General features: G+C 52.4%; 1 protein-coding gene across 3 annotated transcripts in view; it reads left to right on the top strand.

The window, feature by feature from the left end:
* The first annotated feature begins 1001 nt into the window (after positions 1–1001).
* Positions 1002–12446, top strand: part of Grik4 (glutamate ionotropic receptor kainate type subunit 4) — a 505439-nt gene continuing 493994 nt past the window's right edge. For all 3 annotated transcript variants that reach the window (XM_008826008.2, XM_008826013.2, XM_008826014.2), the window contains exon 1: positions 1002–1092. The gene's annotated coding sequence lies outside the window, so the exon portion shown is untranslated. The remainder of the gene's footprint in view (positions 1093–12446) is intronic.

The raw sequence follows: 12446 nt of genomic DNA on the forward strand, positions 1-12446 counted from the left end.
TTCACGGAGAACTTAGGGTATACTGATGGTTGGGTGTGAGGGCAGGAGGTGGAAGATGGGAAGACTGGCATTGATGAGTTCAGGCTTTGTCCAAGACAGATTGTGGGTTTGAAATGTGGAGCTCCTATTCCTCTGTCCTCTCATTTCTCAGCCTTCTTTTGCAGGCAGCTGCGATGCAACCAAAAGACTCCTGAATGCCATGCAGCTGGTTCCCTCTTTCTCCCTGGTGGGCTCCGGGGCTGGACCCTTCACCTTTCTTAGCCTGGGTTTCCTAGGCTACGTCATACGCAATGACAGCTCCTCCCAGGAAGTCTGAATGCATTAATTAGCGGGCTTCCAAATGCAAACTGTTGCTCTTGGGGTGCTGGAACCCTGTGTCTCTCTTAAAAAGCCCTCCAGGCTTCCCATCTCTGCTCCACCATCAAGGAGGCCTGTCTGTACAGCTGATCAGCCACGTTGGTCCCTAAGCACCACCAGGAGTCGCCCTTCACCCGCCGAAGCCGGCGGGACTCATAACTCCTCGGGCGGGGGCGGGCTGCCCCTTGGCGCAGGGCGGTGCGGGGTGCCCGGGTCCCCCACCTGGGGTCGGTCTCCGCAGCGCCCGCGCCTCCCTCCTCTCCCCCCCGCAGCTCCCAGCTTCTCGGCTCAGCGCTTCCTGCTCAGCGGACCCAGGCGGCTGGCTGCAAGTTTGGCCCGGGCCATTCGGCCCCGCTGCCAACCCGCTGTCCTGGTGCCAGGGCTCCCGGCACCCACGAAGCCCCTGCGGCCAGCGGGAGGCTCCCGGCGGCCAGGGCCAGGAAGCGACGCCCCTTCCCCGGCGGGCGGCGCGCGGGGCCGCCGCAGTTCCCTCGCTGCCCGCCGGGCGGCGCCCCAGAGCCTCTCCGCGCGCCTCCCGCGCTGCCCGCTCCCGGCTCGCTCGCAGCCGGACTTTGATATATCACAGTGAAAGATTTATCGTCCTCTTTTTTTTTTTTTTTTTTTTTTTTTTTTTAAAAAAAAAAAAAAAAAAAAAAAAAGGAAAACAAAACAACCCGGCGGCCGCCGAGCAACGTCGGGTCCCTGGCTCAGCGCCCGGAGTGCGGAACCGCCCAGGTAAGGGCAGCGGCCCCCGCGTCGCCCCTGGCCGGTACCTTACGATGTCCCCGCTCCCCCCGGGGCTGCGCCGCACCCCGACTTCTGATGTCTCCGCTGCTCGTTCCCTCCGAGCCGCGGCCCGCACCCTGCCCGGTCCCTGCTCCTCCAGCCGCTTGGTCCCCGGCACTCTAGAGCCTGCGCCCCCCCGGACGAGCCCCCACCGCCCTGCTTCGTACTTCCTCCAGTCTCCATCCCCGTCGGCCTTCCACTCCGCATCCCCTCCCTGGCTTCGGTCCTCCCGCTGTGGTACTCCCTCTTCCCTGTCCAACTCCCAGCCCTCCTCTGCCCCCCTGCAGGGATGACGGCCCCTTCCCGACACTGGCGCTTCTCTCCCGCCTGGTCACCCTAGGTTTCTCCCCGCGCCCCTCTTCCCCGCCACAGCCCCCCTTCAGGCCATCCCTGCTTTCCAAACCCTTTCCCCGTTCCCTCTTTGCCATCTATCTTGACTCCCCCTGCCCGGGCCCTGGACTCCTGCCACCACCACACCCCCCCCCCGCCCGCCACGCCGTCTTGCTTTGGGCCGCGCCAGCGTCCTATCAGAAATGACCCTCCTTCCCGCGACTGATGGGGTTCCCAGCCATCCCACCCTAGTTCACCCGAGTGGGAAGTGAGGGAGAAACTCTGGAGACCTGCATTGGGCGCGGGAGGGGGAGGGGGCTACATGGAGGGGGAAGGGAGCTGAAGGAGATGCTCTTCAGTCAGGACCAGCAGAGCAGGAGTGGATCAGACCTGGCCTGGGTGGAGGGCGCGCTGGCAATTGTTGGGACTGGGGGTTCTAGGCGCCTAGAGCACCTGTGTCTCCCTCCCCCGGCTCCCTGGAGCTGAGAAAAGTGAGGGAGGAGGTGGAGCCTGGGGAGAGTTGGCGAAGGGCCTTGGGGTGGGGGAGGCGCGGTTGAGGGGCTGGCCAGGGCCCTCTGGCCAGGCTGCCTGGCAGTGACCGGGCAATGCGGGCTGAGCTGGTCCCCTCCTGGACCTTGGGCTGCATGGCTCTTGGCATCTGTACTTGATGCTGCCATCTTCCTCCTGGTGCTGTTGTCTGGTGATGCCACGCGGTGCCACCTCCCTGCCTCCCTCCAGTGGCTCTCCTGGGCATGTCTCCCAGGGGCCTGGGTTGTCTGGAAAGAGGAGGGGAGCTCTGGCTGGGTCTGGACCCTTTGCCTGGCAGTGGACATCTCTCAAGACCAAAGCAAGAGGTCTGGGGACTGGCTCAGAGGACTGAGCCCTGCCAGGGACAAAGAGGACTACCTTCTCTTGCACTCCCTGTGGGTCCCCTGGTGGTAGTTTCACTTCTAGGAGCACCCAGCAAGCCTGGCCCTGCATCCCCTGGGAAGGGTCTGCTGGGGTTGTCAGTGGGCTTGTGAGAAAGCAATCTAGTCCTACCTTAGCCCTGGAAGGTGGGCTTGCCTAGTAGTAGCAAAGGGCTGGTGAGGCCAGCTGTTTCAGGCCTGCCAGGGAGGGAAACCCCTGGAATTCTGCTGGACATCGTAGGGCTAGCTTTGTTTGGAGAAGCTTGGGTTCATGCTTCCTGGTTAATCAGGTTTATTTTTTTCCTCATTGGCTGGATGTGTTCCTCAAGGTCGTGACCCTTTGGAGAGTTAATCTAATATGCACACGTTACAGTGTCTGGGTTTGTTTAATTTTCCAGATTTTGTTCATTTCTTCTGGCCTGGGCTTGCCCACCAGCCTCTAGCCTGTTCGCCCCTCCCCCACTGCTCTGGCGCTGTGTGTTGAGACCTGAAGGCTGGGCTGGTCCAGTCCTGGCAGGTGGGGAAGCAGCAGGTCTGGTGGAAGGGGGGTGGCAGGCTTCAGTTCCCTTGCCCCCCCCTTCTGTTCTAGACATCTCAGTCATTAATTGATGCTTTCCTAGCGTGGAAAGTTCTTTCTGAAGCTCCAGCTTTACAGTTTGCATTCCCTTAGCAAGCAGAGGGAACTTTTGCATGATAGGAGAGAAGTAGATCCTTCTCTAGGGAGAAGTTCCCAAGCATCAGGGAGACAGAGGATCCTGGGGACCTCAGCCCCGGGAAATGGGAAGAAGGAAGGTCTGTGGGACATGGAAAGCCAATGCAGGATGCTAGAGCTGTTGATAAGGAGGGCGGCTTTGTTGAGCACCTGGAAAGAATGCGCCTCTTGCCCCATTGTGTAGTACTAATCCTTTCCAAGGGACAGGCCTCCAGAAGAGCAGCTGCGTTGGAGGCCCGCTTCAGCCCTATCAGCAGCATTTGCTTTCTCTGCCAGTGCCCCATAAGAGGGCATATTGATCCGCAGAAACTGAGGCTCAGAGGTTGCGATTTGCTCCAGGCTCTGCACTTGCAGTCCTGTGCTCTTGGGTTAGAAGTCCTTGTTGCTTTTGTGTTTTGTTTTGTTTTTGTTTTTGTTTTTGAGACAGGGTTTCCTAATAGCCCCAGCTGGCCTGGAACTTGCTATGCAGACCAGGCTGGTCTCGATCTCACAGAGATCCATCTGCCTCTGCCTCCTAAGTGCTAGAGTAAAGGTGTGGGCTACCACACCAGGCTGTCAGGCCACGAGGCCACTTTGTCACTTTTTAAGGTCTCAGCTGCTCAGAAATCCCCCCTCTCAATTCTGTACTTCTGTTCACCGTCTAAACAGTCTCCAGCATCAGTGCAGCTCCTTTGCTCCTTCCTGCAGGTCTGACCACTTTGACTTCTCACAGCAGAGTTCTTACAGGTTGCCCCATCTCAGGAGCCTCTGGCAACCCTATGGGCTATGGCCGTCAGGGCTATGGATAATCCAGAAGCCTTTCCTTAGACTTGAAGGCCCTCTACATGTGGGTTCCAGCATTGTGTCATGCTGTGGCCTCTGGAGTGACCTGCCCACCCATTTGCTCTCATTCACACCCTTGGCCACCTCCTTTCTGCCCTTCACACCCTCCTCCCCAGCCTCCAGCCTTCATGATACAGCTGGAACTGTGTGTAGCATGGAAAGGCAGAAGCTCCTGTTGCTACTGGAGACACATCCCCACTGAGTTCCCATCCCCACATCACTTCTTTCGTGACCTTGGACAAGCTGCCTGACCTTTCTGAGCTCCCTTTGCTCACTTATAAAACCAGGACAAGCTCCCCTGCTTCAGGGGGCTGGCAGCCTGGGATGTGAGAGTGTGGGAAAGAAATTTGTCATGCACATAGGTCAGCCCAGGTGGGGGTCTAGGGTGTGTCCCCTGGGTGGCCCCTCCCACTCTCTGTCTTGGTGGGCTGGGTCAGCTCTTAGTCTTGTCTGAAATTGAGGATGATCTGTCCTTGTTTGTGTCCCCTTGAAGAGCAAAGCTGTTGCCTAACACCCCTGTTCACATCCTCCAGCCCCTAACAGGGCAACACTATCCTTCAGCACCTTTAGCCTGTTCACTGTGGGGACATCAGAAATAGTTGTTACTTGATTATAACATTTTGTTACATAAAATGGGATACCTTATATCGAGCAAATCCAATAAGAGAAACAATCTTATACCATGGTACCAGGCTGGGTAAATTATGGGAAGGAAGGAATCAATTTAACATTGTATTGGCTGTGAACTCTGCTTGTTTCACTCAATCACCCAGCTACCTGTGAGTTAGATATGAACATCTGGGTCTTTACGAATGAGGACTGAGGTCCCTTGGGGCTCTGCAGTGTCCCACATCATGGACCAGTGACAGCTTCAGACTCCAGCTTCCTCCATACACCTGGGCATCATTTGCTTTGAAAAGCAGGAATAGGCAGTGTATGAAACAGATCCTCTTTGAAGAGCTGGACACCCCACTCATTTACTTGCAGGCCAGGGTACTCACCGAGTTCGAGTCCCTTACTGTAAGGCAGATTCCCACCCTTCCTTTCAGTGGTGTAGGATTTGGGTGGAAAGCATGCCAGACACCTGCTCTAGCAGAAAATGACAACTTGCTTGTTGATGTGCATGTGTTGATGGATGTGTGAAGCTGTGTGCAGATGTGTGTGGGCTGGAGCCGGCTGGGGGCTCAGTCATAGGGTGGGGAGGACTTCACAGTGAGGAAGGGTGAGCAGGAACTGAGCAGGCAGAGCCAGGGGAAAAGGGACAGGGTGAGTGAGCAGACTGGACAGGGCAAGTCAAGAAAGCCCTATCTGATCCAAGGGCTCCGGTGGAGGAGAGGTGGAGCACCAGGGTAGGGTGCTGCATAGGGTAAGCAGAACTAACTGAATTCAAGAAGACCTTGACTGCAGCAGTCTAGGGGGAGTTGTGGAAGATTCTCCAGCAGAGGAGTTATGCTGAAAGAGGGGTTGAGGGCTAGGCGGGGGTGATGGCAACAGAAAGGGGGGACTTGAATGACATTATCAAGGCATGGCAGAACATGCGGACAGATTGGTAACAGCAGATGAGGGAGCAGGAAGTGTTGGGATAACTTTGAGGTTTCTAGCCTGGGAGCCCAGAGAGAACTGTGATGTAGCTTTCAGAAATAAGGACACCAGCAGGGGAAATGTTTTGCCCAGATTGTGTGGAGTATTTGGGGGAACGGGCCGTGTGGCCTGTGGAGTTCCTGGATAGCAATTGAGCAGTTCTAGGCAGAGCTGGGCACGTGTTGCCAGGGTGCATCCTGTACTGGGATCTCACCTCCCAGCCTCCTGCTAGCTCTGCTGCCTTGTCTTCATGGTACCCAGGCCCTATGTCCAGCACTCACTCTTCTGTGTGTCTTTCACATCCTGGGGACCAAGTGGAGCCTTTCTCTGAGAGAGCAAGAGCCACCACATCTCCTGCTCACTGACACATCCCTAAGCTCCATGGAGCAGGTGAGAGTAAATATTTGTCCTTCTTAAGGGGCCTCAACTCAGCTTGAGCCAGTGTTTGTCACAGAGAAAAATGCACAGCTGTGCCAGGCTGAGGCTGCAAGGGACATCCTGGACTCCATGCGCAGACCACACTTCCTGATTCCAGGACCTTCTCTTCTTTCTTGTGTTCAGTCATAGGATCTTGGTTTGCAGCCAACAGTCCCCCAGTCCCCCAAGCTGGCAGACCTTAATTCCTCACTCAGCCCTTAGTCTGAGGCTGGATCCAAGGCTGCTGGAGGACTAAGAAGCCTGGGGCAGGTCCGCATGACCATAGTGAGACTAATCTCCTCCACTGGAAGCTTCCTTCCCTCTAAATTGGCCCCACCTCTGGCCTTGTAAGTTACCTCCTCTCTTGTCTCTAAATTGGTCCCACCTCCTGCCCTATAAGTTGGCCATAACTCTTGCCCTGTAAGTAAGTGGGCCCCATTCCTCCCCTATAACTGGGCCCCCTCCTCATCTGTAAATCAGTACAGTGTTCTCAACCAGAGCAGGAAGATACGGTAATGTGCTATTGCTCTTCAACTGCTATTTAGGGTGCTGTGTAGTATTTTGGCCATGGAGAAGCTGACAAGAAAGCTGGGATGTCCCCAGAAGTCACCCAGGGCATGTGGGCAGGGAGTTTGCTAGGGACCAGTAAAGGGCATTCCTCACAGCCCCCAGGTGGGAGTAAGGAGAGGCTGGCCTCCCAGGACTGGGGAGTCCTATGAGGGTGACCAGAAATAAATACATGTTTAGAATAGGAGTTTAAGGTCCAGAGTTAAAGAGGAGGATTTAATAGAATGGGAAATCAATAGCCCAGAGGAGGTTAAGATGTATAAGTGAGAGGCCGGCTGCAGGGCACACTTAATAAAAAAGAAAAGTTTCAGATGACATGGAAGATGGAGGTGCATTGGCCAGGGAGCTGGGGTTGCAGCTCTCCTCTCTCCCTGTGCTGCGGTCTGGCAGCTCCAGCCCTGAGGTGAGAGGCAGCCTTTTGCTGGCTGTCTCTGGGTCAGGTGGCCTGAGGACCATCCTTGCTCCCTGGAGGCTGGCCAGTGCCATGGTTGGCACCGTAGACTCAGCTGCTATACACTCTTCTAGATCCAGCAGTGGGGTGCTGGAGGCAGAGGCTGAGCGAGCTCAGAAGTACCCCTGGAATCTTAGCAGGGAAGTGCCCGGCAATGGCTGCACTTGTTCATATTAGCAGAGTTATTACATTTTCATTTCAAAGCATGCCACTCAAGACTGTACAGAATAGTGTCTTTAAGCAAGGTTGGTGGGAGGATGGGAGTAGCGACACTGCCCTTTGGGAAGGTGGTAGACGCCTTTTTTTTTTTTTTCCTTTTCTTTTTAAAGCAGTGAGTCTAGACTAGTTTTAATCTAAGCCCAGAGACAGGAGGGCCCTAGAGACCAAGGAGGTGGAGTCACTCGTCTAAGCCTGGCACCTGACCCTGCTCCTCTTTTGCTGGGGCCTGGGGCCCTCTGTGTGGGCATGAGAAAAAGAGATTTGACAATTGCTTGCTTCAATCCCATCATCCAAACAGAATTGGACTAGCACTAAGCAGAAGGGTCTTGATTCTAAGGCACTAGACTGTAGGTTCTTTGGGGACATGGTAGTACTCTGTCTTTTTGTCCCACACTAGGCTGACATATATCAGGTGAGAATTCAGCAACAGTGACAATGGGCTAATATTAAATATTTATTATGTGGTAAGCTTGGTGCAATGAGCTTTCCATATTTTATCTTAGCTTATCCTCTTAATAACTGATATGGCCTGAGTATTCCTGTTCCTGCCCAAATTCACATGCTGAAATTCTAATGTTCAAGGGGATCGCACCGGAAGATGGGTATTTTAGTCAGCTTTCTATTGCTGTGATGAAACACCATGACCAAAAGCAACTTAGGGAGAAACGGATTCATCACATCTTATACTTCCAAGTGATAGTCCATCCTTGAGGAAAACCAGGGCAGGAACTGAGGCAGAAACCACGGTGGAATACTGCTTATTGCCTTGCTTCTCTGACCTGTGCTCAGCCTGCTTCCTTATATGAACCAGGACCATTTGCCTAGGGTTGCGCCACCTACAGTTTTCTGGGCCCTCCTACATCACTCAGTGATCAAGAAAGTGCCTCACAGACATGTCCGCAGGCCAGTCCAATAGAGGAAATTCCCCAATTGAGATTCCTTCTTCCCAGGTGTGTCAGGATGACAACTGAAGCTGTCCAGTAGAGTAGGCTTTGTGAAGTGACTAGGTCAGGTGGACAATGGGCTCCATGCTTCTATAATCGAGGTCCTACAGAGACTGCTTTACCTCTTCCACTACATGAGGACCCAGTGAGAGGGAATCTACCAGGAAGTTCTTACCTGACAATCTGCCTGGGACTTGATATGGAACTTCCAGCTTAAAACTGTGAGAAATTCAGTTCTTCTATTTATAAGTTGCTCAGTTTTTGCTAGTGTGTGATAGAAGCCCAGGTGAACTTAGATACTAACTTGAAGTTACTGTTATTAGTAGTATTTATATATTATATTTATCATATATTATATTAATTATATCATTTACCATACAGACAGGGTAGCTGATCTTCAGAGCAATGACTGATTAGCCCATGGTTCCATATTAAGAAGCAGAGTTGGAATTTGTAGCTAGCAGTCTGATTTCAAGTGTGTGTGTGTGTGTGTGTGTGTCTGTGTGTCTGTGTATGCATATATGGGCACATGTAAACTATATACTACTCCTTCCCTGATTCTTCTTGACTCTTCATCTGGCTTCCTTACCATTTCTACCTTTCATCTCTTAGATAAGGAGGCCATGGGGCTGGAGAGATGGCTCAGTGGTTAAGAGCACTGACAGTTCTTTCAGAGGACCCAGGTTTGAGTCCCAGCACCCACATGAGGACTAAAATCTGTCTGTAACTCCAGTTCCAGGGGATCCAATACCTTCTTCTGTCTTTTAGCCCCAGGCCCAGCTGCCCAGTCATCAGCTGGTATGGAGACTGCAGTGGATCCACCATCCATTTCGCCTTGTTTATCTTGGCCTGATTCTAAAGACCCTGAATGACAGGGTCAGTGGTCATAATGAGGCAATGGATTAAGGATTCCACTCACTGCAGTGGTTCCTGAGCTGTTGACCTCTTTTCTATCATGGAGGCTTCCCGCGGAAGGGTGTGGAATGGGGACAGGAAGCAAGCAGGAACCTGAAGTATGGGTGAGCACTTCTGAGCCATCAAGTTTGAGCAGTGGTCAGTGTGGGTGAGACTGGACTCCAGTAGACTAATGGGAGTTCAATCCTAGTTGGATCCTAGGGATTCCTGAAGGCCCAGCTGACTGGTCTGGCTTCCCTGGTGTGCTGGATAACATTAGTTGTCAACTTGACACGCCTGGTTAGAGGGAACCTCAATTGACGAATTTTCCCCATTGGATTGGCCTGTGGCCTCATCTGTGGGGCATTTTCTTGATTGTTGAATGATATAGGGGGACCTAGCCCACTGTAGGCAGTGCTACCCCTGGGCAAGTGGTCTTGTGTTTATAAGAAAGAAAGTTGAGCACAGGTGTAGGGAGCAAGTCAGTGAGCAGTGTACCTCCATGGTCTGTGCTCCAGGTTCTTGCCCTGAGTTTTTGCCTTGGCTTCCCTCAATGATAGACTGTGCTGCAAGCCAAATAAACCCTCACCGAGTTGGTTTTAGTCGGTGCTTTTTTCATAGCAATTAAAAGTAACTAAGACACCTAGTTTGTTAATTGGGGAATAGTGGGAAGGATGGTTCTAAGTGGGGTCTTGGACTCAGCGGAAGTTTCTCCAGAAAAACACCTGAGGGAAGCAGTGTTGTGACAGTTTCTCTTCACAGTGATTTCTCTGGCCTGGTTCAGGACATAAGATCACAGCAAATAAGATGTAGCAAGGTTGGAGGTAGGATGGGCATTGGGGTCCTTTTCCTTTGAACAGCCACAAGGGGTTTTCAGAATTAGAGCCTGGAGTGGGTTTAGGGAGGGCTCTGGTGCCATCTGAGAGTCATTTCCCACCCTTCTCTGGTACCATCTGAGAGTCATTTCCCACCCTTCTCTGGTACCATCTGAGTGTCCATCCACATAGCCTGGATCTGGGCTGAAGCTGCTGCAGAGCCACTTCTGATGGTCAGTCACTTATACAAAGACCCATTATGCTCCTGGTGATGTCTGTCCTCTTCTGCAAAGATCTTCCAGGGCTACAAGCCTGAGATGCAGAGGCTGGTAGAAATTATTGTCTCAGATGCCCAGATGTCAGTACCTACCAGGAAACCACATCATTATTTGAGAGAAAGATGAGTCAGAATCAGGACTTCTGCCCTGGGTCTCTTCTCTGTCTGAGGCCTTCAGAAGGCCACCCACCACCTGCCAAAGGATGGAACAGGGGTCCTTGGGAACACTCCTCTCAAGGCTGAGAGTCTTATGCAGAATAAAGTGGGGTTTGTCCAGCAGTGGCAACACTTGTTTGACTGCTGGGAGGACAGAGAGCCAGTGGGTTAAATGAATCACAGAATCTGGTTCCTGGAAGTAGGCTGAGATTGTTGTACCCACCTTCCCATCTGCTGCTCCTGTGGACAAAGACTCCTGGGGATGATTATTCAGCCTCTGTCCCTCCTCATCTCCTAAGAATCACCATCACCAAGCTTCTGCTCAGTTTGAGGTGCTGTTCTAGAGGTACTCTGTGTTCTAAGGTGGCCTCTAGCCCCTGGGAGGTAGGTGCTGTTATAGAATTCCCAATGAGACAACCTACAGATTTGAAGCTTGCCAAGGTGACACTCTAGTAGGGGTTAGAGCCAGGGTATAAATTAGGCAGAGCTTGGATCATGCTTTTCCATCATAAGGCCAAGATCCTTTTTTGGGTAGTTGTAAAGGTGGAGCATGTGGCAGGCCTCCACTACAACTGCCTGGCAGGTGCTCAGTCAATGCAAATGACTTTCTTCTAAAGATACCAGAAGGTTTTTAACTTACACTGAGCCAAGTCTATGTCCTTTGGGTCTGCATTCTATACTCTGCCTTGGGAACCTGTTGCAGCCCTTTGGATATGAAGATTCTTAATGAGCAAGAAACAAAGCTGGCATTCAATTTCATCCTCCTTGGGGTTCCCAAGACTCTTCCTCACACTGACACCCTTTGGACAAGAAAGTGATAATAGTTGGGACTGGAGGACTCTCTCAGGCTTGCCTCCTGGGGGCACCAGTTGCTTGATCCCTAGCCACTCAGAGTTATGCCAAGGGTTGCCATACATCAATTTATGACCATAAGTTTCCAGAGTGCCTTGCATATGCCAGACATGGACACAGTGGTGGCAGGTAGGTATATATACCCCAAGACTGGGTCACACAAACTGTGTGCCTAAGTATCTGCTGAATCTGCTAGATGCTTGGTTGGGTCTAGAGACCTGGGGGCAGGGAGACCATTGCTCCTTGAGTTTCTAGACAGTTGAATGATGCCACAGAAACCCCATTCAAGAGCACAAAATTTAGATGACCCAAATCTAACAGCACAGAGTGGGACAGTTAGGGGAGAGAGCTCACCAGTTTGAGTTAAAACAGCACCATCTGGCTTTCTTTGAAAAGAAGAGGCCTGCCAGAGTCTAAGTAAATTGGCTGTAACAGCTTTGGCACATGGGGTACACTGGCAGTAAACAAGGCAATTGGGCTGCTGGTGGGTAGGTCAGAGAGTATGCATGCTCATTGGCCCTATTGGGTTCTCATCTCCCTTCAGCTCCTTTGTGGTTAGGGGTTGTCTAGAGCTTGACCTTGGGCACAGGATAGAGGTGTATCTGACCTTTATCTGTATCCTGAGTCAGTTTCTGCTGTTCTTGTTTTCCAGCTTCAATTCTGACATATTATTGCAACTCCCCATCACAGCTTCCCCACATTATTGCTGTTAGTTCCCCTAGACAGGGGGACCACAGATGCTCAGACAACCTGGGACACTTACACAAAGTCACACAGCCAAACTACAGTGCCACTCTGTTCTCTTCTACTTCTGTGCCTCCTCCTCCATGGCCAGGGCCTCTTTGAAGAACTGGAGGTGTGTATACTGGAACCCACAGCCCTCAGTCGTGCAGGAACTGAACTAGCGTCCCTACCTTGGGATAGGCAGGTGGATGGTGGTAAGGGAAGGTCAGGCTTGGTTGCTTCAGAAAGGTCTTCGGATCACCTGTTGGCACCATAGACGTGGGTTGTACTCAGCATCCTGGCCTCAATAGGAGGGCAGTGGCAGCAGGTGCTCAGTGCACAGTAGTCTGTGAGTAGCTTCCTTTGCAAGCACATGGATCCTAGTACTCTGGTCTAGCTGTGAGCCTGGGCTCTGGAGAGCACACCCAGATGGCCTTCAGTACATAGACATGGGGTTGAGAGGGTCACTATGTGCATCTCAAAAGGCTAGTCTCGGGTTAGCATAGGCCACAATTATGCTGAACCAGCACAGGGGTGACCCTGGGTCTTGGCCTAAATGATCCTGGTATCAGAGAGTCAAAGGGGGGTGGCTGGGGATATGAAGTGAGAGCAGCAGTGGTATACGAGTGACAGCT

This window comes from Nannospalax galili, unplaced genomic scaffold, assembly GCF_000622305.1.
Source record: "Nannospalax galili isolate Female #2095 unplaced genomic scaffold, S.galili_v1.0 scaffold229, whole genome shotgun sequence".
Classification (NCBI taxonomy): domain Eukaryota; kingdom Metazoa; phylum Chordata; class Mammalia; order Rodentia; family Spalacidae; genus Nannospalax; species Nannospalax galili.